This window comes from Erinaceus europaeus, chromosome 5 (assembly GCF_950295315.1).
Source record: "Erinaceus europaeus chromosome 5, mEriEur2.1, whole genome shotgun sequence".
Classification (NCBI taxonomy): domain Eukaryota; kingdom Metazoa; phylum Chordata; class Mammalia; order Eulipotyphla; family Erinaceidae; genus Erinaceus; species Erinaceus europaeus.
In genome coordinates, this window is record NC_080166.1 from 87,439,702 (window position 1) to 87,465,977 (window position 26,276).

General features: G+C 48.0%; 1 long non-coding RNA gene across 1 annotated transcript; it reads left to right on the forward strand.

Moving 5' to 3' along the window:
* Nucleotides 1-6,027: 6,027 nt before the first annotated feature.
* LOC132538707 (uncharacterized) lies at nt 6,028-8,724 on the forward strand. The gene is made up of 2 exons (XR_009550061.1): nt 6,028-6,150; nt 8,269-8,724. It is a non-coding gene; the product is annotated as an uncharacterized LOC132538707 (long non-coding RNA).
* The last annotated feature ends 17,552 nt before the right edge of the window (nt 8,725-26,276 follow it).

Sequence of the window (26,276 nt, forward strand, 5' to 3'; positions counted from 1 at the left end):
CCTGAGAGGCCTTAGCTCCCCAGAGACACGAGCCCTGGGCAAGGGTGCAGACCTAGAGATGGGAGCTGAAGCTGCCGGGCTGAGTGAAGACCCTTCTCCCAGGAGGCACTGGCCCCGAGGTGAGAGGGGGGCAGGACTGAACAGGGCATCACCCTCTCTCTTGGTTCAGGGCGTGATGGGACAGTATTCACCTGAGTGCAGACGACAGGCCTGGGAGGTGATCACAGGGGAAGCGGGGTTGGGAGGACTCTGCAAATAGATGGCACAGTGGGTCAAGCCCTCACTCTCCTGCTGGCCATGACAGCCACATGCTAGCTTAGTTGAGGAAGGGCAGAAGCAGGGGGTGGGGGGCCCTCTAGCTGAATGACAGTCTGGCTTTGCCTTCATTCAAGGAAGAGCTCCTAGTTACCAAGGTCCATCAGTACAGAAGAGATTATACACAACAGCACAAGTACCTCTGAGCCCAAGGCTGCCTTGGCTTTTCTTGCTGGGCATTCTGCACTGTCTAGAGGGCTCCAAAGGGCCCCTCCCTCAATAGCAAGTGTGGAAATGTGCCTACAGCCCTCCCTGCCCTCCCCGTTCTTCTGGGTGCTCAAGACCCCTGTTGACATGTACCACAGAATTGGGTCTCTGGGTCCAGCTAGATTCTTGGTCCTCAGACAGGGCTCCTGGTGGCCTCAGGTTGGGATGGTTGTAGGGATTTATCTGTTCTCTGTCTGTCTGTCTGTCTGTCTATCTATCTATCTCTCTCCCTTTCTCTCCAGCACTTTGATGTCCGGCTGCTGTTCTGGCACTTTGATGTCCCCCCAAAAAGCACACCTCACCAGCACCCTCCCCCCAAGACCCCACAGATGCAATGACACTGGGGCAGGAGTAGGAGGGAGCCATGGATACGGTTCTGGAATAAGAGGGGAAAAAATACCCAAAGCTCAGGCTGGCTTCCGAAGGGGGTCCAGAGAGTCCCGGGGGGCATGTCTGCTCAGTGAAGCTATTGTGGCTAAGGCTTCCTTCCCTGTGCCCTTTCCCCAGGTGCCACCACTCTTGTGCATCCCCCTCGATTCCAGCCCACACTGGACAAGGTGCTGGCAGCCTTGGCATCTGTACTTTCTCACATGCACAGACAGGTGACCACGGACAGCAGAAAGGTGAAAGGATCCCAGGACAGCTCAGCACCCATGCCTGTATGTGGAGAGCAGCCTGGCTGTCACACAGTCCCCAAGAAGACACGTGTGGTGCACACACACACACACACACACACACACACACACACACACACACCTGCACACCAGTATACAAGCACATGCACACAAATGCACAACCACACATCAGTGTACCAGCACATGAACAGTCAGTCACACACTGGGGTCCAGCCACAAGCACAGTCACACAAGAGGGTAAAACCACAAGCACACACATGCATAACCACACACATGGGCACAGCTACATGTACACGTAGGTATGATCACACAGCAATAAACAACCACATGCATGTGCCTAATCACACAGCAGTGTGTAATTTCTTGCATACATACCAGTGTACAACCACAGCACATGCATGCACAACCACACAAGTATATATTACAGCAGACACAAAGGCAGTCACACACCAATACTTAACTACATGCACAGCCACACACAGTGTACATCCCCACTCACTGTATAGCCCCTAACATGCACAGTCACAAACAGTGTACAGCCTCTAACATGCACAGCCACACACAGTGTACAGCCCCTAACATGTAAAGCCATACACAGTGTATAGCCCCTTCTTCTTCTTCTTCTTCTTCTTCTTCTTCTAGCATTTGCCCTTCTTCCGTAGCCAGTCAACAGTGTCAGATTGAGCCCCTAATATGCAGTCACACATGATGTATAGCTCCTAACATGCACAGTCACACCCAGTGTACAGCCTCTAACTTTAACAGCCACACACCCGTGTACAAACCCTAACATGCACAGTCACACACAGTGTACAACCTCTTTTACAGTCACACACCAGTGTTCAGCCCCCAACACACACACACCTTCACCTGTACACACACACACTTAGGACTCATGTCTGCAGGTTTCCCTACGTCCTGCTCAGAACCCCCAGTGTATGCCTGGACTCACAGGTTCACTCCAGCTTCAGCTCTTATTCCCTCCAAGATGCTAGTTTGAGAGGAGCCCACACCACTAGCCAAGCTGGCTTATGCAGGGAAGCTTTTGAGGACCCAACAGTCATGGACCTTGCTTCACATAAAAGAGGAGGGCTCTCAGGGTGTGAGGGGATCCGAGGAGTACCAGCTCAGAATCCATATCTGCAGCTTACACCACAGAAGCAGGGCCACTCCCACATCTCACCTGGGGTCTCACCTGCTGGAGCCACACTTCCCAGGTGAAAACATACCCTGTACAGACCAGTCCAGATTGTCTCACACTCTGCCACCCCATCCTTCCCAGGGCTTTGCTCATGGTGGGGAACAGCCTCCGTCCTCCAGACAGAGGGACCCTCTCCTGGTGATTGAGCCCACCCTGAAGCGCCCATCTTCACCCTCAGATCAGGAGACCCTCAGTGCCAGGTGGGCCACCCCCTCCCCTCAAGCCCCATTATGGAGATTCCTGGCTCTACTCTTAGATTGTGACCCAGTATCAGGGCACTGAGAACTCACTTTCCTCAAGAGTACATAAGGGGAGCTCGACTCACAGCACCCTGCCAGATGGTTCTGGGGGCCCCTGCCCTTCTCCAGATCACCACCTATCCTCATCCCCTCGATGCCCAGCTGTTCAAGGGCTTCCCAGATGTTAGAACACATCTCCTGCTGTTTAGTGGGGTTTTTACCAGGGCAGGAAGGAGGCCACACCCACTCTGTCTGGTCCCAGGCTTCCTTTGCCCACCCTCCTCTCTTCCACCCAGCATCTCCACAGAGGGGACACAAGGTCTCCTTGAGAGAAAGAGAGAGACCTGCTGCACTGCTCCTCCCTGCAGGCAGGGCTGGAGGCTTGAACCTGGGAAACTGTGCACATTATCAGGTACACTACTTGGCTCCTGACCCTCTATTTATTTATTTATTTATTTATTTATTTATTTATTTTTGCCTCCAGGGTTATTGCTGGTATAAATCCACTGCTCTTGGCAGCCATTTTTTCCACTTTATTATATAGGACAGAGAGAAATTGAGAGAAGAGGGGGAAATAGAGAGGGTGAGAGACAGAGAAACACCTGCAGATCTGCTTCATAGCTCGTGAAGTGTCCGCCCTACAGATGTGGAGCAGGAACTCGACCCTGAATCTTTGCAGGTCCTTGTGCTTAGTACTATGTGTGTCTAACTTGCTGTGCCATTGCCTGCTACTCCTCCCATTTTTTTAAGATGGAGAGAGAGAGAGAGAGACAGAAAGAGAGATGCCACAGCCTCATAGCTTCCTTCAATGAAGTGGGGGCTAGACTTGAACTTGGGTCTCAGACACGGCAAAGCAGTGCACTGTCCAAGTGAGCTGTTTTGTTAGCCCTGCCTCTTTTTCTTTATTTTTTAAAATTATCTTTATTTATTTATTGCATGGAGACAGCCAGAAACTGAGAGAGAAGGGGATGCTAGAGAGGGAGAGAAACAGAGAGACACCTGCAGCCCTGCTTCACCACTCTCCAAGTTTTTCCCCTGCAGGTGGGGACTGGGGGTTTGAACATGGGTCCTTGCACATTGTAACATGTGCATTTAATGAGATACACTACTACCTGGCCCCTTTTCTTTTCCTTTATTGGGGGGGTTTGAGTGGTTTACAGTTGACAGTAAAATACAGTAATTAGAACATGTATAAAATCTCTCAGTTTTCCACATAACACTCTAACCCCCTCTAGGTCTTCCTACGCCATCATGTTCCAGGACCTAAACCCTCCCCCCACCACCAGAGGCCTTTTTTGGTGCAATAAACCAACTCCAGTCCAAGTTCTGCTTTGTGTTTCTCCTTCTATTCTTATTTCTCAACTTCTTTTTTTTTAATTTTTTAAAAATTATCTTTATTTATTGGATAGAAACAGTCAGAAATCGAAAGGGTAGGGAAGATAGAGAGGGAGAGAGAAAGAGAGACACCTACAGCCCTGCCTCACCACTTGCAAAGCTTTCCTTCTGCAAGTGGGGACTAGGGGCTCAAACCTGGGTCTTTGTGCACTGTAACATGTGCGCTCAACCAGGTGCGCCACCACCCGGTCCCATTTCTCAACTTCTATGAGTGGGATCATCCCATATTCATCCTTCTCTTTATGACTTATCTCACTTCACGTGATTCCTTCAAACTCCATCCAATATGTGGCAAAGAAGGTGAATTCACCAATTTTAATACCTGAGTAATATTCCATTGTGTATACTATGCATTCCATTGTGAAGCATTTCATTGGGATACTTTACAAACTGTGAAGCAGGTCTGTGGATGTCCTTTCTGTCTCCCTCTCTATATCCCTCTCCTCTCTCAATTTTTCTCTGTCCTGTCCAATAAAAAGGAAAAACAAAACGGCATCTGGGAGCAATGGATTCTTAGTGCCAGCACAACTTGCTCAGCTACTCATGTGTTGCTGGACACCTGGGTTGCTTCCAGGTTTTGGCTATTACAAATTGTGCTGCTAAGAACATATGTGTACACAAATCTTTTTGGATGGGTATGTTGGGCTCCTTAGGATATATCCCCAGGAGAGGAATTGCAGGGTCACAGGGTAGGTCAACTTCTAGCCTTCTGAGAGTTCTCCAGACTGCTCTCCACAGAGGTTGGACCCATTGACATTCCCAGAACAAGCGCAGGAGGGTTCCCTGGGGACACTTTTATAACTTGTGTCCCATTTCTAGACACGCAGGTCAGGGGCAGGGTGTATGCTTCTTCTCAGTCACATGCAGTTCAAAGTCACCACCATGACAGGCTGTCGCCGGGTTGCCACGCACCACAGACTTGGCATGAGGCCTGTGTCATGTCCAATTGTGGTAGCTCCAGGCACTCAAATTTCTGGTAGTACTGATATGTCCTTCTTTCACCCCAGGACCCAAGCAGGAGGGCACAGTGCTCCCAGTGTCCTCTATCCTAGTGCAGGCTGAGAGGTCCCTGCTTATACCTTTTATTTCCAGGCCCCTTCAGGACCTGGGAACTGGACAATGCCCCCAGTATGATGCCAGAGGAGATGCCTCTAAGAGCCCCAGTTCTGGGGAGCAGTTCTGGGGAAGACCATGCAGGAATGGAGCCTTCCCTGAGCTGCAGGTAGGAGGGGCCCTGGACCAGGCTTCTGCACAGCAGGGAGACTCAGGACCATGGGGTGGGGGGTGTTCAGGGCTGGTCACTTTCCCTACCTCAGTTCTTACCGATGCAGCCTACTGCACCCCCTCTGGGAGACAGACACAAAGGTGGGTGGAAGAAAAGTGGGCAAGTGATTAGGATCAGAGAATGCAGTCAAGAAGGGGGTTTATCCACTGTCTAACTCCTCACAAGAGCAAGAGGTCTGAAAGTTCAAAGTGCAGACTAAGTGGTTTACCCAGCACAACACACATATTGCAATGTGCAAAGGCCTGGGCTGGACCCCTGGGCCACCAAGTGAGAGAGGCTGCAAGGGGGGAGACTCAGGGTCCTTGAGCACTTTAATGTGTGAGTTTAACCGGGTGCACCACTGCCTGGCCCCTGTCATGTTCATTCTCTTTATAACTTTCTCATAAATAAATCATTTTGGAAAAGAAATTAGGACAAGGGGGCCGGGTGGTGGCAAAAGGACCCACACAAGGATCTGGGTTCAATCCCCCAAGCTCCCCACCTGCAGGGGGGGAAACTTCAGAAGTGGTGAAGCAGGTCTGCAAGTGTCTTTCTCTCTCCCTCTCTATCTCCTCCTCCTCTCTAAATTTCTCTCTGTCCTATCCAATAAAATGGAAAAAATAGCCGCCAGGAGCAGTGGATTTGTATTGTCGGCACTGAGCCCCAATGATAACCCTGGAGGCCAAAAAAAAAAAAAGAAAGAAAGAAATTAGAATGAAAAGACGGTACTGTAGTGATGACCTTTCATCCCATTTCTAGAGAAAGATCTGGCAGGTGGAGGACACACTGGATGAGCTAAATGAGGAATTTTTCCAGCTCACTGCTCAGGCACTTGGATTCCAAGAAGACAGTGAAGCTGGCCGGCCAGCCCCGCGTGAAGGCCAGGCAGTGGTGGTAAGCCTGGCAGATCACTGACCCTACCCAAAGGCACCAAACATGGCCAGTCTGATGGTGCACACGTTACAGATTCATGGCTCTTACTCGAAGAGAGGTTGGGACCCCAACAGCCAGCTCTGACCACAAAGCCCACCAGCAAATTTGAACTCTATCTATTTGATTTAATGACCTGAAAGATTTAATTTTTTTTTGTCTTGCTTCCAGGGTTATGACTGGTGGGGCTTAGTGTCTGCATGGCCCCACTACACCCAGCAGCTATGTTTTTTAGGGGGTAAGAGACAGGGAAATAGAGAGGAGACAGAGATGAGGAAAGATATCTGAAGCACTTCTCCACAGCTTGTGAAGCTTCTCTCCTGTGGGTGGGGACTAGAGTCTTGAAACTGGGTCCTCACATGGTCAGTGGAAGACTGGGCCCAGGCTGACTCCGCTGTTAGAGACAGGGCAGCCCATTCAGCTCAGGCTTGCTGGGAAGGCTGGAGAAAGGCAGAGGAGTGGGGCTCTGGTACAGCCACTGCAGAGACCAGCCAGTAGCCTGCAGCCTGGTGCAAGGGGTTTCTTGTGAGTGTGTCCAGGGGGCTCTCTCCTAGGAGGGGTGGACACAGGGAGGCTGGGAGAAACATGACAGAGAGGAGAAATCAGTTGTGTCTATTCTGACCTCAGTTCACTAAACCTGGCAGTCAGTTTGTGACCTTCATTTTTCCTTTTTGTCATTTCTATTATTTACTTATTTATTTGCTTCCAGGGTTATCTCTGGGGCTTGGTGGCGGCACTATGAATCCACAACTCCTGGCAGACTTTTTTTTTTTTTTCCATTTTATTGGATAGGACAGAGAAGAATAGAGAGAGGAAGGGGAGATAAAGAAGAGTGACAGACACCTGCAGATGTGCTTCACAGCTTGTGAAGCGTCCCCTCTGCTAGTGGGGAGCTGGGGCCTCAAACCCACATCCCTGCATGGGTCCTTGCACTTCATACTATTTGTGCTTTACTGGGTGCACCACCACCCCTTCCCCATTTTATTCATTTCATTTCACTTATTTATTTTTGGACCAGAACTCTGCTCAGCTCTAATAGTGGTTCTGGGGCGGGGGCTGGGACCTTGGGTGCCTCAGGTATGAAAGTCTTTCTGAATAACCACTATGCCACTACGCTGCTTCCCCAGCTCTTGGTGTTTCTTCATAGCACCTGAGCTTGGGGCATCTACTACTCTTGACCTTTGGCACCTTCTCAGTCTTCCTTCAGGTCACCCTGAGTTGCCAAAGTATACACTGTCCACATCGGGGTGAGCATGGGCGGCACCTTCCCAGAGAAATCAGGCCTCCTATGTCACCACAGGGTCCCTTTTACCTCAAGGAGCCTGGGAGTGGGATCCTGGAGGAGCCATGATGCTCCCTGGTTCCAGAAGGTTCTAAGAGTCTCTTGTATAGGCCCAGCTCTGATGCTGGGTGTGGGGGTGGGTGGCTAGAACAAACCAACCTCTCTATTAATTTAGAGCAAGAAGATTCTGTACATAAACAAGAGATGCCTCCCCTCCCAATGGGATGTCTCCCCCTCCCCAAAGCTCCCTTGAGCCCCCTTCCCAGGTGAGACTCCAGGGAATCTAAGGCAGACACTAGCCCTACTGCCTTGTTCCCTCTCAGCACATCTGCTCTACCTTGGGGCCTTACCTGGACTCTCCCAGAACTTCCCAAGCTGAAGGTGGGGTCCTGTCTCCACTCTCCCCATAGCTGTCTCTGCCTCAGATGGCAGTGGTGACCCCAGGCAAGGTACCTGTCATCACAGTGTGGACAGCCCAGATGACAGTGGTCTGGGGAGAACAGAGGTACAGGGGCATTTCATGCTTAGAGACATTATGGAACTACCCCAGCTCTCAGGGAGGGGAACAGGGTGCACTCAAGGACTGTGAAAGGCAGTGAAATGTGATCATTGCTCCACACTGCCCCAGCCAGCACTGGCCACTGATTGTGCCAGCCCACTTAGAAGTGGGCTAGCAGGTGGCTTCTGGAGGCAGGGGTGGGGGTGGAACACCAGAGCCCTGCAGGCCTCCCCCCACCCAGGTCCTGAAGCCCTCCATGGCCTGACACTCAGGGCTTTATTTCCCATGTGTGTGTTCACAGGTGGCCTCCAGTGCCTTCCCGTGGGTGCTGCAGAGAGAGAGACCTGACCCCACCCAGGCCCCCTGTCCAGCTGCAGAGGCCCCAGATACCCCATATCCCAGGGATGACTGGGCCCTGGAGCTGCAGGTCAAGAGAGTCCATCTGCATCAGAGGATCGAGGACCTGGAATGGGAGCTGTTCCTATTGCTCCAGGTGGCAGGTGGCTGCCGGGTATTGGGGACCACCCCCAGCCTGGGGGACAACAAGTCCTGAGAGGACAGCACGGCACTCTGACCTTTTCCCCTGGAGGGGAGGAGGGAGCCCCTGGAGGGCCCTGCAGGGTGTGTGGGCTGAGGTCCACCTGCCCTGTGACGACCGTTGGATTCTTGCAGAACTGTGCCTTCCATGGGAATCCACTTCTTTCCAAGAGCTCTTGGGTGGCAGGAATAAAGTCACAGAGATAGAGAAAGCCCACATCTTTCCTGGTCACTGTGTCTCCATCTTGTCACTCTTCAGCACTGGGCACTAGGTGCTGGCATCTGGCCCCAACATCCCCAAAACTCCTCATGCCAGTCACTTCTCCCACAGCTGCTGAGTCCTCCTGGAAGCCCAAGGAGGAGGGTCCTCCCTAAGGATCCTGACTGGGGAGTGCCCCTCCTCTCTCTAGTGGTCTCCACATACACTAAGGACCATGGCCCTGGGACTGGGCATCTCTCCATCTGTGGATCTTTGTCACACAAATCTCTACAACCTGCCCCCACACACACATACACACACACACACACACACACACACACACAAACACACACACACACAAACACACACACACACACACACACACACACACACACACACACACACACACACTCCGTTCTGTCATCTCAGCTGAAATCCTACATCTGAGACCCCAGATGGTCATGGGAAGCACTTTCCTGAGTCTCTCCATTCTGCATCTTCCCTGCTTCAGCCTGTGTTGGGACATGAGCTTAATAAGGCTGCCTTCTGCCTCTGAGCAGACTCCGACTTAGACAAACCCACAAGGGGTAGTGGGTGTGTTGGAAGTTACTTAAGTGTCTGCTGGAAACAACTCTCTGCTCCTGTTTGCCTTCTCCTGGGACCTGCCATGCCCTTCCCCCCAGGACCCATATACATGAAGCCGAGCTCTGGTGACTAGCTTATGAACTCACGGCTCCCGCCATCATGACCAGTTCATCTTAGGCCTATTTTGCTATAACTAAATAACCGGATGTAATAAACCTCCCATTTGTTTGAACCACAGCAAAACCCCATGAAGGTTTGTTTGTTTTTAATTTTATTTATTAATAGTTTGTTACAAGATTGTAAGATTACAGTGTCTAGTCCCATACCACACCCACCACCAAAGTTCTGTGCCCCAACCCTCCCCACTCCCAAAGATAACTACCACAGTTCTTTATAAGTCTTACAGCTTGCTTGTATCTGTTTTATGTGGATTTTTTGTTTGTTTGCTTATTTTTGGCAAGTTCATGTGAATCAGTTCTCTAGATTCCACAAATGAGTAAAACCATCTGGTCATTGTCTTTCATCTCTTTACTTATTTCGCTAAGCGTAATCACCTCCAGTTCCATCCATTTTGTCCCAAAGGACACAATGTCATCTTTTTTGATTGCAGAGTAGTATTCCATGGAGTCTATATCCCACAACTTCTTTAGCCAGTCATCTGATGATGGGCATGTAGGCTGCTTCCACTCTTTGGTTGTTGTGAACAATGCAGCTGTGAACATAGGGGTGCACATTTGTTCTTATTTGATAATTACTGCAGGCTTGGCCTTCATCCACACCAGGCTCTCCTGCCTTCGACAGGAGAGCTGACAGGCTTGCCATCTGACTTGTGTCGAGCAGTTAGAGAATGAGGGTCTTCTGTGGTGCATGGAGACAGAAAGGCTCACTGAAGAAGCATAGACTTGTGGATACCCCAAATCTGAGCCCCACACGGGGGCCTGTCTTCATCTCCCCCTTGACTGCAGCAGGTAGGAAAATCTGTGGAGGAGACGATGGGGCCATTGCAGATAAGGACAGGGCAGCTGGGAGCTGTCAAAAGAGGGGCTTTTCCACACAGAGAAAGCCTGGGTGCTGGGGAAGAAATCCAGTCCTCAGGGCAGGGGAGACAGTATAATGATTATACAAAAAGACTCTTTGAAGAGGCTTTGAAGTTCCAGGTTCAGCTCCCTGTCCCACCATAAAACAGAGCTGAGCAGTTCTCTGGTAAAATAAACTAAAAAGAAAAGAAAAGAAAGAGGGGCCAGGTGGTGTTGCACCTGGTTGAGTGCACATATTACAGTGCTCAAGCACCGGGGTTCGAGCCCCTGGTCCCCACCAGGGGTAAACTTTGCAATTGGTAAAGCAGGGCTACAGGTGTCTCTCTGTCTCTCTCCCTCTCTATCCCTACCCTCTAGATTTCTGGCTGTCTCTATCCAATAAATAAAGACAAGAAAAAAATTAAGAAAAAAAAAAGAAGTCAAGTCTCCAGTGAAAACAGTTTGACACCAGGGTCTTGGGCACACATGAACTGAAGCAGAATTCAGTGGCTCTGTTTCTAGTGAGAGGCTGCACCTCAGTCCCCTGACTTTGTAAGGAAAAGGGGCAGAGATGTGAGAGACAGGATAGAATCACCAAAAATGCACAGAGAACACCTGGGCCTGGAGCCCCCAGTCTCCAGGGTCGTGACACCTGAGCCTCTGCTCCCGAAGTATAGGTCAGTGGAGATGACAGAAGAATAAGCTGAGGAGTCAGGACACAGCTCACGCATAGGACACACACATTATCATAAATGAGGACCTGGGTTTAACCCCCAACACCATATGGGAGCATCAGGACAGGCGGAAGCTTCACCATGGGGCTATGGTGTCACTGCTTCTCTCTCTTCCTCTATGTCTGTCTTTAAAATCTAAATTTGGGGGGCTGGGTGTTGGCGCACCTGGTTGAGTGCACATATTACAATGCGCAAGGACCTGGGTTCAAACCCCTGATCTCCATGTGCAGGGGGAAAGCTACACAAGTAGTGGAGCAGGGCTTCAGGTGTCTCTGTCTCTCTCCTTCTCTATCACTCCCTTCTTGATGTTTGGCTGTCTTGATCCAATAAATAAAGATAAATTTTTTTAAATAAAAAAGGAACAATGCGGTTGCATGGGTACAAATAAAACAAATATTATATTTATTTAAAAAAAAAACAGGGCTAGAAGTGGACCTGTCCTGTGACTCTGCAATTCCTCTCCTGGATTGATAATAAGGAGCCAAACACACCCATCCAAAAAGACCTGTGTACACCTGTGTTCATAGCAGCACAATTTGTAATAGCCAAAACCTGGAAGCAACCCAGGTGTCCAACAACAGATGAGTGGCTGAGCAAGTTGTGGTCTAGATACATAATGGAATACTAATCAGCTATTAAAATGGTGACTTCATCTTCTTCCCCTCATCTTGGATAGAACTTGAAGGTCTCCTGTGAATTGAGATCAGCCAGAAAGAGAAGGATATATATGGGAAGAACTCACTCATAGACAGAAGTTGAAAAACAAGATCAGAAGGGAAAACACTAAGCAGAACTTGAACTAGAGTTGGTGTATTTCACCAAAGTAAAGGACTCTGGGGTGAGGGGGGAGGGTCATGATGGCAGAGGAGGACCTAATACCTAGTGGGGGATTAGTGTTATGTGGAAATCTGAGAAGTGTGACACATGGGCCAACTACTGTCAACTGTAAACCATTAATACCCCCCCCCAAAAAAAAAAGAAAAGACAAATGTGTAGGGGTTGGGGGAAGGTGCTTGCCCAGTGCTCCATGCAGAGCTGATGCAGAGAACAGAACTAACTGCTCCGTGCTGTGGAGTTCCTCATAGAGGAGGTGTCTGTTACCTCCTCCTTCTCCTTCTCCTCTCCTCTCCTGCAGACATATTTCACTGCCATCCCCATGGGATCATCCTGCAGGTCCTTGAGCTTTGTACTATGTGTGCTTAACCATCTGTGTCACTGCCCGTGTCACTGTCCAGGCCCTGGGTTTTGGCTTACTGTATGGGAAGTAAATACAGGGGAAGAAGAATGAGGCAAGAACCTGGAAGGCCTTTGTGCATAAGTTATCATGGAAGCCGATCCTGAAAGCTGGCCTTCTGTAGCCGGGCAAGTGGGAGGAGGCAATGGAATATTTCAGGCCCTGTGATGGCAGGAGTCAGAGCCTGAGGACTGGAAAGGAAGCAGGGTGCAAGCCCAAACAGTTCTATAGATACTAGCTGTCCACACAAGGTAGGAGCTGGCCTAAGAATAGGTCTGCTGGCTTCTGCAGAGGCCTTTGGTGACTTATTTCACACCTGTCCTTTTAGCTCCTTGGGTGTAAAGAGGGCATGCCACCTCATGGGATCATGCCAAGAGGAGTGCCCAGCTGTGTTGAAGAGGCAGGCACTGCATAGACTGGAGCACACATACACGTTGGTTCTTTCTGCTGTGGGCCCTCCCCAGTTGGGGGAAGCCAGGACCAGGTGGTTTTCTGTCTGGGCTCCCATTGCAACACCCAGGAGAGGAGGGAAACCGGCTGGCTGAGCACTTCCTGCTGGCGCCTGGGCTAGTGCAATCCCGGTCCTCTCCCACATCCTGGTGTCCACCCACAAGGCCCAGCCGTGGGTGCACTTGGTATTTATGAATTGAATTTCCAGGATGGTCTAAGAGTTCCTGGTATTTGGTGTGATTTTCTCTGAAGGATAGTTAAGACCTTGGGAGAAACTTGGGTCAACTGTTTTGCAGACATGTGGACTTCAAATTTAGTGTCTCCTTATCTATCAGGAAAGAAGTGCCTAGAAAACCTGTTGTTGCTATGGGGGAGTGCACTGCTCTGTTTCACCACTCCCTGTGTGTTTTGATTTGGCTTGGACAGATGAGGGGGCATTGAAACAGATGTGACTCACCTTCCGGAAGCTTTGTGGCTTCATGAGGAAGTCAATTACAGATCTGGAATTAAATCCTGGCTCTGTCAGATGACTTCCCCAGTCACATGGCTCCCTGGTATTGAAACACCGATGATTTTATAGGATATTAACTGAGTAAATAGGATGATGGAAGACATCTGGGATGTGATTCAGACAAGGTGAATTCAGAGCCATGGTTCTCCTCCTCACACCCCTGCATTTTTCACCACCTAATCTCTCTTTTTTAAAAAATTATCTTTATTTATTTGCTGAATAGAGACAGAGAGAAATCAAGAGGAAAGGGGTGATAGAGATGAAGACAGAGAGACACCCACAGCCCTGCTTCATTACTCGTGAAGCTTCCCCCCTGCGTGCGGTTGGGAACCAGGGGCTAAACACAGGTTCTTGTGCATTGTAATATGTGCGCTCAACCAGGTGTGCCAACACATGGTGACCTGGCCCCACATCCTAAAATCTCTAGAAGACCTTAGCTTGGTCCTTATAAAAATGGAGGTGACGATATTGACAGTAGTGAGGTGCTGGACATTTGACTGAAGCAGTGTATGTGCTCACACAATACACCAAACATTTGATGTGTGTGGTATGTAATGCATGAGAGTGTGTATGTGTGTGTGTGGGGTGGGTCCAAAATGCACATGGGCTGTGGTTTGTAATTATACAGAGCTATGACTTTTAAAAAATATTTTATTTATTTATTTATTGTTGGATAGAGAGAAATCGAGAGAGAAGGGGGGAGATAGAGAGGGAGAGAGACAAGGGAACACCTGCAGTACTACTTCACCGCTCGTGAAGCTTTCCCCCTTCAGGTGGGGACCAGGTGCTTGAACCCGGGTCCTTGCACACTGTAATGTGTGCATTCAATCAGGTGTGCCACTGCCTGGCCCCTAGCTGTGACTTCTGTAGAGCTTAAATAAGTAACTGGAAGGCTGCACTGGTTGCTGGACACATTATGGACATGAAAGGGGCGGGGGAGAGCAAAGCCCGGTTTTTAGCTGAAAGGAATTCTTGGCATCACAGCAAAGAGCACAGTCCTTTGATTGACAGGCAGCTTCTGCACTGAAGTGGCAATGCTTGCCTACACCATGAGAGGGCTCACAGCCCTCTGCAGACAGAGGACACAGAAACCACTGCAGCCCGGGGAAGCAAGTTCAGAGCAGGATGGAGCTGTGAGGAGGCTGTGCAGGACTAGAAGAGGCTCCTCAGAAACTGAGCAAGAGCTCAGAACATGGCCCCCTGAGGACCAAGGGGGTGTGGAGGAATTGGGCAGAGGATGGGTGCTCTGGCCAGGAGTCTGCTTCCTGGGTGCAGCTGCAGAGCACAGACCAGAGGAGCATCTGCCCCAGTGGGCTGGGCTCCAAGCTCAGAATGTCCTTGAAAGAGCAGAAGGAAAGGGGGTGGGGTGGCTGTGAGTGGAGTGTGTTTAGGGTGTGTGTGTGGGGGGGGGGGGCGAGGGTGTGTATGTGTGATGTTGTGGGTCTGTCTGTAGTGTGTGTGTGTGGTATGTGTCTGGTGCATGTGTTGTGGGCTGTTTGGAGTATCTTTGTGGTTTTCTGTATATGGTGTGGTATGTTCTATGTGTAGTCTCTGTGGCATGTGGTGTGGTGGGGCACGTGTGTGTCTGTCTATGTGTAGTGTTACTGGAATGTATGTGGTGTGTTTCTCTGTGGTATGAGGGTGTGTATGTGGCCTCTGTGTATGTACTTGTGGTGTGATTTGTGGGTCTGCGTTGTGGTGTGAGGATGTGTATGGGATTTGTGTGCAATGTGATACTTAGGTTTCTTTTTCTTTTTGCCTACAGGATTATTGCTGGGGCTTGGTAGTAGCACTATGAATCCACTACTCCTGGTTCCCTGCCCCCATTTTGTTGGGTAGGACAGAGAGAAATCAAGAGAAGAGGGGAAGACAGAGAGGGAGAGAGACAGAGAGACACTTGCAGACCTGCCCCTCCACTTCTGAAGCATCCTCTCTACAGGTGGGGAACTGGGGACTCAAACTTTTGAGGGGAACCAGCGGTTTGAACCCTTGAGTGGGTCCTTACACTTAGCACTATGTGCGCTTAGTCAGGTGTGTCACCGCCCACCCCCATGCTTGGACTTCTGTGTGTGGTGTGGTTGTGTGTGGTGTGTATGCTGGAGGTAAGAGGCTGCAGGGAGCCTCTGAGGTGAAGGAGGGAGCTCCCAGGCTGCAGGGACCAGGTGTAGCAGAGCCCAGAGACCTCGAGCTGGGTGGCAAGCAGGGGCAGCTTTGCAGTCCACTGGAACCAGTGGAGTGAGCAGAAAACACTGCAGGCCCTCAGAACTACCGTGGGAGACCTTCTTCCTCCCTCTGATGCTCTTCCTCCCTCCTGCTGGGTGTGGACACACAGGGTGAGGCCTGCTGTCAGGACTCCCCTGGATTCTGAAACCCCTGTGAGGAAATCCCCCACCTCCTGGCCTCCCTCCTGCCTCCATCACTGAACTCTGCATGAGAAACAGATTTCACTTGGGTTCAGCCACAGAGACCTCAGGCTTTCCCAAAATCCAGAAGGCAGGCCTAGAAAGGCAATTAAGTAATAGAGGAAGATGTAAGAGCTAGAGATGAAGAACATAATCTAAACGAAATTGTGGGGGTCCAGGTGGTGGCGCCCCTGCTTAAGTGCACACGTTATCAAGTGCAAGAACCAGGGTTCGAGGCCAGGCTCTTCACCTGCAAGGGCTCCACTTCAGGTGTGATGAAGCAGGTCTACAGGTGTCTATCTTTTGCTCCCTCTCTCTATCTCCCCCTTCTCTCTCAATTTCTGACTGTCTCTATCCAAATAAGTAAATAGAGAAGGCACAAAAATTAAAAATAATTTTAAAACTTTAAAAATAGTAAGTATTGCCACACACAGAGAAACACTACTGTTTAATAATAAAAAAAAGATGGGACTGACATTTAGAACAAAATAATAGAATCAGAGGTAACTATGTTGAGTCAGGAGGTGAAAGAGAACTATCAGATGACCAGATGGCTTCACTCATATGTGGAATATAGAAAACTGAACACACAAGTGTGAATAAAGAAAAGTCAACCTATATCTAAGACAGTGGGAGAACTATAGTGATTATGTAGGTAGAGATGGGACCTTTGGTGACAGGAATGGTTTTAAAAAAAAAACTATGGTGGTTATCTCTGGGAGATTGGAGGGTAAGAAATTTTTTTTAAAAAAACGAAATAAAAAAATGAGGGTAGGAGGTGGCATACCTGGTTAAGTGCACATAGTACTATGTGTAAGGATCTAGGTTTGAGTCCCCTGCTCCTCAACTGCAGAGAGGGAAGTTTCATGAGCTGTGACGCAGTCCTGCAGTGTCTCTTTCTTTCTCCCTCACTATCTCTCCCTCCTTTCTCAATTTCTCTCTGTTCTATACAATAAAATGGGAAATATGACCACCAGGAATGGTGGATCTGTAGTGCCAGCACTGAACCCTAGCAGTAGCCTTGGAGGCAAAACCAAACCAAACCAAACCAAACCAAAACAAACAAACAAAAAACTCCCAAAACAAAACAAAACAAAAAACCCTGAGTCAGGAGGCCCTGAGGAGCTGAAGCAAAAAACCCTCTGAAATCTATGATTAAACCTGCTGGTGAAGCCTAGCCCATAAGGGGGGAAGGAGGAAGGGAGGGAGGGAGGGAGAGATTGAGAGAGGAGAGAGGGACTGCTGAATGTGTGCTCAAGGGGATTGAGAGTGCCAGGGTATTTCTGCAGAGTGACCCTAGAAGCACTTGAGCGGGGCCATTTGAAAATGAGAGGAAAAAGAAACACACACACACACTCACACACTCACTCACACACACACACTCACACACACACTCACACACACACACTCACACACACACTCACACACACACACACACACTCACACTCACACACACACTCACACACACACACACACACACACTCACACTCACACACACACTCACACACACACACACACACACACATCAATAACACACAACTTTGGTTAGGAAAGCAAAAAGTAAAACTTTATTTTAAAAAAATCTATTGGTCAATGGTGGGAAAAGAGACCTATTTCTCAGATCACTCCTCCCCACCCCCCACTCCACCCAACAGGAAAAATGGAGGTAACTCTTAAAACTTCTTTTCAATCTTCCCCGCCATGTTAGTGCCACCTTCTGCTAATAGAATCGCACCCCTTCCTCTTACAAGCTGGACTGCAGGACTTCAGAGTCAGCCTGAAGTTAAAAAGCTCATTATGTAGAACTGGGTGTTTCCCCTTTCAGTGCAGGAGACTCAGAAAGGATTAAACTAGAGTTATTTTTTTAGCTGATAGATATGAACCAGATGCCTTAGAGACCTGTGCTTAAAGTTCAAAATATGACTCCTTGTTTGCACTATTAATATATGGAAACTCAAACCCCTTTCTTAACACTCAAAGTCAATAACAGACATAAACCAAAGCATCTATGTTAACAATGGTGGAGGTTACCTAGAATTTCTTAACAATGATTTTTGTCATCACCTCTTGCTGAGTTACAAGGTGAATCTGGGAGCCCCAGGAGAGGCAGAGCAAACTGTGCAAGCCCAGATCAGCATGAGGCCAAGCTGCCTTGGCTTCACAGGAAGCTCCATCACAGCTTCAGTGAAACTCTAAAGCCAACTGCTTGAGCTGGAGCACTGACTGGCCTGCAAAAGAAGCCCTCCCATGGAGAGAGGAGAATGTTGAAGATTCCTATGCAAAGCAGGGAGAGAATGGAGCCCTTGAAAGGGCTCCACACCCTTTGTCAGAAGCAGAGTTCTGGTTGCTCCATCACCAGCAGAGGAATGACTCACCTTACCTGGAGGGTCCACACCCCCCACAGGGCTGGCTGGCGGGCAGTCCCGGGTCTGATTTCTTGGATTAGGATTAGGCCTCTGGCACAGGGCCTGTCTGGGAAGAATGAAAAGAGAGGTCCGCTTCTCAGCACACACACACACACACACACACACGCACACGCACACGCACACGCGCGCGCACGCACGCACGCACACACACACACACACACACACACACACACACACTGACCCCAGAAACACAAACACTGGGACTTCCTGTGCTGTTTCTTTTCCTGCTCTTCTTGCAAAACCTTTCTCTTTCTCTCTTCTCCAGCCATCTCCAAGCACACTGGCTGAGAGCTCTTCTCCCTGTGTGGACTAAGATTCTGCCAGTCTGATGACCTATATGTGCTGACTTCACCCAGTACCCCTCATACTCACTCCCTGGAAACCCTGCCATTCTCTTCTTCTTTTTAAGATCATGTACTGATTGATTTTCCTTTATTGGAGTTGGTGGTTAATAGTTTGCAGCACAGCTGCTGACACATGCCTACAATCTCTTATCTCCCTTTGACAAGGGTCTGCAGAACACTCTCACCCCAGTTTAGGTCCTTTGTCACCATCCTGTACCCTAAATCCCTCTCTAACCCCTTCCTTCCCCTCCATCTCCAGAGTCCTTTGTTTTGGGGCCACACACTAGACCCAGGCCAAGCTTTCCCTGGTGTTTTCTCATTCTGTCCTGAGTTCCTGGGTTCTACCTAGGAGTGAGATTATTTGACATTCATCCTTCTCTTTTTGGCTTCCCTCACTTAACATAATCCTCTCAAGCTGTCTATTCCACGCGCTCAAGGTCACCAATTATCAGAGAAATGTAAAAAATAAAGACTTAGCCCCCTGACCCCCCACCTGCAGGGGAGTCACTTCACAAGCAGGGAAGCAGGTCTGCAAGTGTCTATCTTTCTCTCCCCTGCGGTCTCCTCCCCATCCTTCGATTTCTCTCTGTCCTGTCCAACAACAACAACATCAGTGGCAACAACCACAATAAGGACAACAAAAAATGAAAAGAAAAAAAGGAAGAAAGGGAGAAAGAAAGAGAGAAAGAAAGAAAGAGCCTCCAGGAGCAGTGGATTAGTGGTACAGGCATCTCCAGCAATAACCCTGCAGGCAAAAATAAATAAATAAATAAATAAAAATAAAGACTTATTTATTGGGGGCTGGGTGGTGGTGCACCTGGCTAAGTACACATAGTCCTAAGTACAAGGACAAGCATAAGGATTCCAGTTCCAGTTTCTGTTGCCCACCTGCAGGGGGGGAAGCTTCACAAATGTGAAGCAGGTCTGCAGGTGTCTCTCTTTCTCTCTCTCTCTCTATCTCCCCCTTCTCTCTCAATCTCTCTCTGTCCTGTCCAGTAAAATGGAAAAAAAAAAAAGGTTTCTAGGAGCAGTGGATTTTTAGTGCCAGCACTGAACCCCTGGAGGTGAAAAAATAGTCTTATTTCTGTTATGTGCAATATCAGGGATAGAACTTGGGACCTTTGCCTGAGAATCCAATGTCACCTACTGGGCTACTGTCTCTCCCTCCATTCTACCATGACAAAGCATTCTGAGAGGCTGTTCCAGCCCCAGGCTAGCTGGCAACAGAGCCAGGTTAGGATCCATGGTTTGACCTGAAGCCTGGGTCCTCCTCCTTCTCCCACAACTTCTCCTCTTGGATGACTCAAGTGACAGGTGAAAGCGAGGTAAGACACAGCTGAAGGCTGCTGGGGGTGTCCTCAGAGATGTTCATCCACCTGCTGGGATGAAGCAGCAGTGTGGGTGTCTCACTCTGAGCCCATCATACTCCATCATTACCAGGCTGGGAGAGGCAGGGTTTGCCGACTCTATCTTTCTATCTGGAATAACTAAAGTCCCAAGAACAATCACTCTGGGACATGACACCAAAATGGGCAGCAGAACCAGGGACACCAGGAGCAGAGAGTGCCCAGAACTCAAGTCCCTTCACTGGCACCCCACTGAGGCCCTGGGGTGGGGGAACCTCCTGACTTTCCAGAAAGTGGCTCAGACCCTGGCATCCAGCCAGGCCCAGCTGAGACAGATGTGGCACAGCATGATGCAAAATGTGTTTAAAAATATTATTATGGGATTTAATAATGATCAACAAGACTGTGAGATAAGAGGGTACAATTTCATACAATTCCTACCACCAGAGTTCCCTGTCCCATCCCCTCACTGGAAGCTTCCCTGTTCTTTATCCCTCTGGAAGTATGGACCAAAATTCTTTATGGATAGCAGAAGGTGGAAGGTCTGGCTTCTGTAATTACTTCTTCATTGCACATGACATTGGCAGGTGGATCCATTCCCCCCCCCCCCCAGCCTGTTTCTATCTTTCCCTAGTGGGGCAGAGCTCTGGGGAGGTGAGGTTCATGGACACACTGGTGAGGTTGTCTGCCTAAGGAAGTCAGGTTAGCAACATGGTAGCATCTATAGGTTGGTGGCTGAAAAGCCTTAAGATATAAAACAGAACAAACTGTCTAATAATCAGGAATCTAAAGGAAAGAACATAGCAGATGAAATTTGGGGTCTTCATGTTGGAAGAAGCTAGGAAGTCTGTTTTATTCTATATTCTAAGAGGCCCATGAATTTACTAATTTTTGCCTGAGCCCAACAGTTAACATGCAGGTGGGCTGAAGGTATTGCCTGGGGAGATGGTATCAGAATTGGGAACAGGACCAGAAAGCTGGAGCAGGGCAAAGAGTAGCAAAGAGCAGGGAAAAGAATACCATTAACTGTAAACCCCATCAATCTTACCTAGGGCCCATGTCTATTCATATTTGGCTGTTATTTTATTAGGGTATAGTTATTTACAGTACAGATATTGATACATGAGGAAACTTTCTCATCCTGTGATAGGTGTATGAACACTCCCACACCCTACTCATTTCTTTCTTTCTTTCTTTCTTTCTTTCTTTCTTTCTTTCTTTCTTTCTTTTCTTTTCTTTTTATTTCAGATTAAAATGCTGAGTTCATCAGCATTTTTTCTTTATTAGGAGGATTAATGGTTTACAGTGGACAGTAAAATACAGTAGTTGGTACCTATATAATTGTAATGGTGGGGAGTGGGGGCTTAAACCCTGCGTTCAACTGGGTATGCCACTGCCTGGCCCCCTCTGCAAATGTTTAAAGTCAACTCTGAACACCACAATTCTCCCTACAAATGGAAGGGAAGCCTATCAGAGACTCTGTCAACTGAGACAGATGCTGTGGTCTGCCATGCAGGGCAGCATGCACCCTGTGCCCCACACACATTCACCTTGTTTTCTTTTTTAAAGAAGTAGTGGTGGTGGTGGTGATGGGGCTTGAGGAGGTTAAAGTGCTGCTCAGCTCTGGTGCATGCTTGAACCTGTGACCCTCGGGACCTCAGGGCCTGAGAGTCTAGTGCACTATCTCTGTGCTGTCTCCACCATCGTTTCTGTCTTGTGTAAGCTGAATACATGTGTTGGGACATGAGCATGAGCTGAGTGGAACCAGCATACCACTGACATCAGCCTGAGGAGCATACAAAGGAACTGTGCAAACCCACAAAGGATTGTGGGTGTGTAGGAAGTAATATAAGTGGAACTCGCTTTCTGTCCCTGCCATCCTTACTTCTCTCCTTCTCCCTGGGACCCTTCATGCCCCTTCCCCAGGACCTGAACTCCTGTAGCCGAGCTCTGATAACCAGCTTATGGACTCCTGGCTCCTGCCATCTTGACCAGCCCATCTTTGCCCCTTGGCCTGTTTTGCTGTAACTAAATAACTGCAATGTAGTAAACCTCCTGTTTGTTTAAGCCCAGACAAAGCCTGAGTGAACTTATTATTTCCTAATTCTTGTAATATGCCTTCTAGTCAAGCCAAGGGCAGACAGAGGCCTATCTGGCCCTCTAAGACTGCCCTTACCCACCTCTACACCACAGTGCTAGTGTAGCGCTAAATGACATTCTATACTTATCCAGGGAAAGAGCTGATACCTGCCTCTCCCATAGGGGATTTTGTCATGTGCCCTGCTTCTGCCTCACTTTAGGGTCCACCTCCCTCATCCTCAGGAAACCTGTGGCCTTCTGTTTTTTTTTTTTTAATATTTTGTTTATATTTTTATATTTATTTATTTATTTTCCTTTTGTTGTCCTTGTTTTTTATTGTTGTTATAGTTATTATTGTTGTTGTTATTGATATCATCATTGTTGGATAGGACAGAGAGAAATGGAGAGAGGAGGAGAAGACAGAAAGGGGGAAAAAAAGATAGACACCTGCAGACCTGCTTCACCACCTGTGAAGTGACTCCCCTGCAGGTGGAGAGCCGGGGGCTCGAACCAGGATCCTTCCGCTGGTCCTTGTGCTTCATACCACCTGCACTTAACCCACTGTGCTACCGCCCAACTCCCTGGCCACCCTCCGGGAGGTCCTGCCTTTTCACCTGTCCGCCATGGGGCACCAAGGTCCTCTGCCACCCAACCTCCTCTAGCTCAGAGACCACACTCAGGTCATACCCACTATCCACAGAACAGCTACAGGGCCCCGCACAGAGATACCCACCACTCAGATAACCAACAGACTACATTCTCTGAACTCAGAAGTGGCAAGCTTATTGCATCTCACAAGATCACACTCAGGACCATAGACTGTTTTATCCTCCTGGGGTTGGTTGAGTGCTCATATTATAGTGTGCAAGGAAGGAGGCTCAACCTCCTGGTCCCCATCTACAGGGGAAAAGCTTCACAAGTGGTAAAGCAGGGCTGCAGGTGTCTCTGTCTCTCTCCCTCTCTCCCTCCTTTTCCCCTTTCAGTTTCTCTCTGGCTCTATCCAATAATAAGTAAATAAATGGGTTTTTAAAAATAGAATGTTTTATCCTCCTAGAGACATTCACTTTTTTCCTTGACATGTTGATTAAATAATGGTTTATAAGATTATAAAGAAATAGGTGTTGTTGTTGTTGCAGGTGTTGGGCTGCACCACGGAGAAGAGAGAGAGAGAAGGTCTGGAGCAAGTGTGATACACAAATCTTTATTATAGGATGGGGGGGGGGTGGCTCAGGCCACATGGAGTCAGCCGACAATGGCCGTCCCCACTACCTCACCACGCAGAGAGAGAGAGAGAAAGAGAGCGCTACCCGAAGGAGCCCAGAGAGAGAGAGAGAGGGAGCCGAGAGCCCAGAGAGAGTGAGGGAGGGGTGAGGGGGCTTTTATTGGGCAATAACCAGGGGTGACATGTGGGGGCAAGATTGGTTGAAGGGGGCACTGCGGGGTGTGGTAAAACCTGGGGGTGGAGACTGCATAAGAATAATTCCTTAGCATCATCTCCTCCTTTCCCTTTATATCTAAATGGACACAGTAAAGAAAAATGGAATGGAGCAGACTTAAATGTTATTAAGGAGTGCCGTGCTCAGGTGGGAAGATGTAGGACTTTCTGTGGAGGAGGAAGGCTTAAATGGCTGTCAACCTTGTCAGATTTATGTGTCCCCCTGTGCTCAACCCCTCTTTAGAGAGAGAGACTTACCTGGAGGGACTCATCTCATAGGTTTAAGCGCAGCCTGCTCAACCATCTCTTCACAATATCTCTACATCTTTTCTATCTTTCTACCTAGTAATAGCATAAGATGGTTCAAAGTCTGTAAAAGACTATCATGGAGCAGAAACCTTTTGGGCATAAACCTAAATGATATAATAAAACAGGAAGGGACAAGTAGGGGAGTAGTAAAAGCCAGTGTGATGTGAAGGGAAGGTTTGGTGTGAAAAGGAACGTTCCCTGCTTGGGGAGGGAAGGGGCAAAGGTACATAATGAGGGGTAGGCAGGAGGGCATGACCCACTAAACAGAGGGGCTATTTGGCATTGTTTAGTCCTCAAGGCAACAGTCTGTAAAAGTCTATGAATTACTCAGGATCAGTCTATGAAAAACCAGCAGCGTGAAGGGAAATAAGCTGCTTTAAAATTGTGTAAAATGTCTATAGGGTATGCCAGCAAGTCCGATACAAGTCTCAGTCCAAAGTAGATGGCTAGGGGAAGAATTGGCAGGGGATGAGACACTGCTTGAGGGAGGTCAGCCGCTGGAATCCTGCTTTTCTGTAGATAGCCAGCTGGAACCGCCAACACGTGACAGGCAAATCAGAAGCAGGAATGGCAAGCAGGTATTAAGAAAGTTCTTTCCTTGGAGTCTGTGTATCAGGTTCTTCAGATCGCATTGAGTGACATCTAGGGTTTCGGGGGGTGTGTCACTGTAGTCGTGCTGTCTAGTGGGTGACGTCAGGGTATGCAGGAGTTCAGATGGTTTTTCCAGGATTCCTGTGAAAGAAACACAATCTGCTTCTCGTGGTTAATTTAAACTTGTAACAAGTTAGAGGTTTATTATAGTTGATACCTCGATGATTATAATTGGTTCAAATATCTTTATGATTTTATTTAGAGGTCATCTAATGTGACCTCCTGTAGCAGTCTCTGCAACAGGATCTTGAGACCAATTTTAGTTAAAATATGTATTTTAAACAGACTCAAATTGCTTAGAGAGTTAATGCATTTTCGTGACAATGATTTTAACATTTACAGTGCCAGATTGATGCCAGATCTGTTGTGGATTAATTTCCACAAGATAGTTTACAGGGCACTTTTGGGGGCCCTCCAAAGGTGTACTGTATAGAGAATTTATATTTTAGTTTTGGGACTGTATAGTCACGTTAAGCATTTAGACTTTTACCTTAGTTAGTTACCTTAGCAAATTAATTTTTACCTTGTCTGATAATAATGTAGCTGTAGGGTTACACTTTTGACCATTAAGTTAGTGTTACCAAACTTGAGACATACCCATAAACATTTAGTTATAACACACTGGAGGAAAAAGAACTTTTGTTATAAAAACATATCATTTAAAAAACAAATTTATATTTGTCATTAGTCACACAGTTTAAGACTAAACACTTACATATATACCAAAACTATATAAAAATCAAAAGAGGGAGAAAAACAAAAATTTTGGAATGTTTCTGGATGTCTCCAGAAACTTTGGCTGTGTCCAGCATTTTTATATAAAGCCAATTACCTTTTAGAGTACTCTGAGCAGATGGGTCATGCAAAAAAAAAATTTTGTCATTCAACACACTCACTCACAAAACACAACTGGCCAGTTATAACATAAGACATTCAGGGAAAGGGTAGGAGAGAGGTCTCTGTGAGCCAGATTTTGTAGGTTCTGCCATGTTGTATTACGGGTGCCAGGATGTATCCTGCATCTGGTCCTCTTGTAGTATTTCTTGTTCTTCAGGGATAACAGCACCATCCTGCGGGTATTGTCGGACATGGCGGGCAGGAACCCAGACAGGTTTAGAGAAATTTTGAGGGAAAACGCATGCGAAACCACTACCCATGGTCAATAGGGGGTCAGGCCCTTTCCAAATTTTATCAAGTGGGTCTTTCCATTTGACCTTAATGGATGGGAGGGTAGATGGTATTTGCCAGTGAAGAATGATAGGAGGTAGGTCCGAATTATTGTAAATATTAAAGAGATTTAATGTAGTTAAGGCTTTTGCTAGCTGGATATTGGGAGGATATGTTCCTCCTTTATCTTTATTTAATTGAGCCTTCAGAGTTTGATGGGCCCTCTCGACAATGCCTTGTCTCTGTGGATTGTAGGGAATGCCCATGGTATGAGTAATATTCCAGAGGGAACAAAAATCTTTAAATTATTTGCTTGTAAATGTAGCTGTATTGTCAGTTTTCAGTTGAAGAGGTAAGCCCATCACAGCAAAACAGGAGAGCATATGGCTTATAAGCTTTTTAGAGCTTTCTCCTGTCTGAGCTGTAGACCATATAAATTTAGAAAAGGTATCAATTGAGACAAACACATATTTTTGTTTGCCAAAGTTTGGTATGTGGGTGACATCAATTTGCCAAATAGCATTAGCTTTTAAACCTCAGGGGTTAACCCCAAAGGTCTGAATAGCAGGTGTCTTTATGAGACTTGCACAAGAAGAGCATGTAGCGAGAATATGTTTTAACTGTGGTAAAGGAACATCAGGAAATCAATCTCAAAGTCCTTTAAGATTAACATGGGTTAGAGAATGAAAATTAGCAGGATCAGAGACAGAGACTGGGAAAGTTCCTGTGGAGGCAAGGTGGTCAACTGCAGCATTCCCTTCAGACAGGGAACCAGGAAGAGGGCTGTGGGAACGAAGGTGTTGAATATACAACGGTTGGGTTCAAGAACAGAGCATAGAGGCGATTTGAATCAAGAGAGGGGAAAGCGGGTTGTCATAAATTTT